This window comes from Fukomys damarensis, unplaced genomic scaffold (genome assembly GCF_012274545.1).
Source record: "Fukomys damarensis isolate Sample0158 unplaced genomic scaffold, DMR_v1.0_HiC HiC_scaffold_39, whole genome shotgun sequence".
NCBI classification, from domain to species: domain Eukaryota; kingdom Metazoa; phylum Chordata; class Mammalia; order Rodentia; family Bathyergidae; genus Fukomys; species Fukomys damarensis.
In genome coordinates this window covers 37116231-37120036 of record NW_022900951.1, presented here as the reverse complement: position 1 = coordinate 37120036, position 3806 = coordinate 37116231, and the positions used below count along the sequence as shown (strand labels likewise).

General features: G+C 37.9%; 1 pseudogene; it reads left to right on the top strand.

The window, feature by feature from the left end:
* The first annotated feature begins 1540 nt into the window (after positions 1 to 1540).
* Positions 1541 to 1668, top strand: LOC117284799 (annotated as a pseudogene).
* The last annotated feature ends 2138 nt before the right edge of the window (positions 1669 to 3806 follow it).

Genomic DNA, 3806 nt, shown 5'->3' with positions numbered 1-3806 from the left:
TTGTAGGTTGTCTCTTAGTTCTGCTGATGGTTTCTTTTGCAGTGCAGAAGCTTTTTAATAAGATGAGCTCCCAGTTGTTGATTCTTTCTGCTAGTTCACGTGCTACTGGAGGATTTGTTCATAAAGTCTTTTCCTATACCAATGTCTTCCAGAGTTCTGCCTAACTTATCTTCCAGCAAGTTTAGTGTTTCTGTTTTAATATCTAGATCTTTAATCCACTTGGATTTTAACTTAGTGCATGGTGAAAGATAAGGGTCCAGTTTTAATCTGTGGCAGGTTGAAATCCAGTTTTTCCAACACCATTTATTGAAGAGGCTACCTTTCCTCCAGTGGGGACTGTCAGCTCCTTTGTCAAAGATGATGTAGCTGAGTATATATGGATTTGTTTTTGTGTCTTCCAACCTGAACCTCAGGCTTGTTTCTTTGCCAGTACCATGCTGTTTTTAATCACAGTGGCTTTGTAATATAGTTTCAAATTGGGAATTGTTATACCTGCTGCCATGTTTCTGTTGCCTAGGGTGGCTTTTGGTATTGTAGGTGTCTCATGGTTCCAAATGAATTTTTGGATTCTTTTTTCTAGTTCTGTGAAATATAGTATTGGAATTTCAATTGGCATTGCATTGAATCTGTATAGCAGTTTTGGTAGTATGGCCATTTTCACTATGTTGATTCTTCCTACCCAGGAGCAGGGGATATCTATCCATTTTTTTATAGCCTCTTCTATTTCTTTTTTTAGAGTGCTATAGTTTTCAGTGTAGAGATCTTTTGTTTCTTTTGTTAGATTGATTCCTAGATACTTCATTTTTTTTTGGATGCTATTGTAAAAGGAATTTTTCCCCTTATTTCTCTCTTAGTGAGTCTGTTATTTATGTATAAGAAGGCTATTGATTTTTGGGTGGTCACCTTGTATCCAGCTACCCTACTGAATCTGTCAATTAAGTCTAGAAGTTTTTTGGTGGAGTTTTTTGGGTCTTCAATGTAGAGTATCATATCATCAGAAAATGTTGACAGTTTAACTTCTTCCTTTCCTATCTTTATTGCTTTCATTTCTTTCCCTTGTCTAATTGCTGTGGCTAATGTTTCCAGAACTATATCAAAGAGGAGTGGTGATAGTGGACATCCTTGTCTTGTTCCTGATTTTAACGTGAAGGTTTTCAGTTTTTGGCCATTAAAGATGATGTTGGCTGTTCGTTTTTCATAGATAACCTTTATTAAGTTGAGCTATAGTCCATCTATTCCAATTTTTTGCAGGGTTTTTATCATGAATGGGTGTTGAATTTTGTCAAATGCTTTTTCTGCATCTATTGAGAGGATCATATGGTTTTTGTCCTTGGCTTTGTTAATATAGTGTATTACATTTTTTGACTTACATATGTTGAACCACCCTTGCATCCCTGGAATAAATCCGACTTGGTCCAGATGTATGATCTTCTTGATGATCCTCTGTATTCTCTTTGCTAGTATCTTATTAAGGATTTTTGCATCTACATTCATTAAGGAAATTGGCCTATAGTTCTCTTTTTTAGTTGTGTCTTTCCCTAAGGCTATACTTTCAGGGATCATTTCTATAGTAGGTGTCTTCTTCTTAACCCACCTTCATGTTCCCTGGTACGCCAAACTGTGTTATATGAAAAACTACAATTCCCAGCCTGCACTGCTACCTGGAGTTTTCCCACAATGTATCTATTTAAATAATGCCCTACTACTCTGGCCTGAGGATGCACTTTTGCTTCCCATGACTAGAAGAAAAGGAAGCAAGATGTTCCAAGTTTCTGACTGGTTCAAATCATGAATCTCTAAGTAACTAAGGAAAACATTTTTCTGCCTTTTAGAATGCTATCTTTGTGTCCAAAACCAGCCCTTCTTCACCTGGAATTAGCTTGAGTTTCTTCAAGATTCTAGCAGTATAGTCTCCATCAATGTTATTTTCCTATTGGACATTTTATCCTCCCCCAGGCCTTCATTAGTGTTTTTGTTAGATATTGAGAGAAACTCCTGGGGGACTGGTAGCCAGATGCCAGTTTGAATAACAACAGCAGCAACAGCTAACACTTATGGAGCACTCACCATGTACCACCCATCCATTTTCTCATTTAATCACCACAACCAAGCTCATTTAACCTCTCTAAGACTAATTTGCCCAAGGACACTCTTTGCTAAGGACACATTCTCCCATATATATGCATTTAAAGGCACTTGCCAACTACTAGATTGGAAATCAAACAAATATGCTATGCCATCTTCTTTATACTACATTCTAAATTTCATTATCTTTGTAACCCTGAAAAAAGCCATTCAAAGCCAGTATTTTCTTCTCTTTTTGTTGCACACTGACAACTCTGAAACTATTCGCTCACTTGAAAAAAAAATTCCATGTTGTTTATTTTCAATTAATGGATGCTTAGATACCAGAGGTCCCTTAAAATTCTTTCAGTTAGAAATTATATGTTCCAGGTACCTGACTGAATATTTGACTTCTCTGTGTCAGTTTTAAACTTTATAAAAGAAAGGTCTTTTGTAAGCAGTGCATGAGTCATATACTCTTTCAGACAGAAACAGAGTAACTGCTAACAATCATAGAAACATATTTTACATAAGCATCAAATTCATTAATAGAAGTTCACAGAAAGCAAAACACCTATATTCAATTGTTGCAGGCTGTGTTTTCTGGAACACAAACTCTGAGATGGAGTTTACTATACACAGCTTTTATTGGGGTGGGAGGATAATTTTAGGGTCAACACCTATGCAAAAAAAAGGCACTAACAGCAGGCTTGAGTGGAGGGACAAGTTGAGCAGTGATACAGATTCAACAATACCTTCAGTCAACTTCCTTGAGAGGCTCCAGAGCCTTCATTGTTGTCCAAGTGGGCACAAAAGGGTTGCATCTCCATACTCCCTCATCAGTTAGGAATTAGAAGTAGCCACCTGGGAAGGAAGGGACCTTGATGAGGCCACTCTGCAGGCAGCAGCAATTTCTGGAGAAGTTGACACTGAAGGCTGACTCCCAACAGCACTCCTGGTGGATAGGGAAGTCTGTCCTCCATTGAAAGGAGATCTGAGTATCTCAGTATCCTCCACAGCAGTTCTGTTACTGAATGGAGGGTCTCTTGGGACTTCTTTCTAGATCCTTGATGTCCCACACAAATAGTTGGAAAGACATGCAGAAAAGCAGTGCAAGTGTATTTTTATTGAAGGTGGAAAGGAGGTACACTCTGCAGGGACAAAGCAGGCCAGTGAAAAGGCTCATTGTGGCCCTAAGGAGGAGAGGAAAAAGGAATTTTTGTATCCAAACTTCCTGTGTCAACCTTCCTCTTGTGCAAATACAACATTGGGATATTTACTCCATCAAAAACTCGTGTGGTGCCGAGAATAAATTGTCTTATTAAAAAATTCACTTGGCTTCTTGTTAGATGCAAATAAAGGATCAAAAGCAGTGTATTTTGATTGGTTGTGCTCACATGTAAATGAAAAATTGGATGAGAGTGGAGGGGAAGGGGATGAAAAAAGGACAAAAGGTGAGTTATGCATATGTATGAACTGCCCAAGTGGAATGTAATCATTATGTACTGCAAACATGTACCAACAAATATAAAAACTGAACACAAAAATAAATAAATTACAAAAAAAGCATCTTCTGATTGGTCCTACAAACAGTGCCAGATTCGAATGAAGGACTGAAAATACTGCTTTCTCACTGGTTCTGTGTATAGACCAAAGTAGCCTCCTGTCATTTTGGGTCCCATGTTCTACACATACCTTCTCTTTTCAGGAAACATCTCAACCTATTACCCATTGGTATTTAG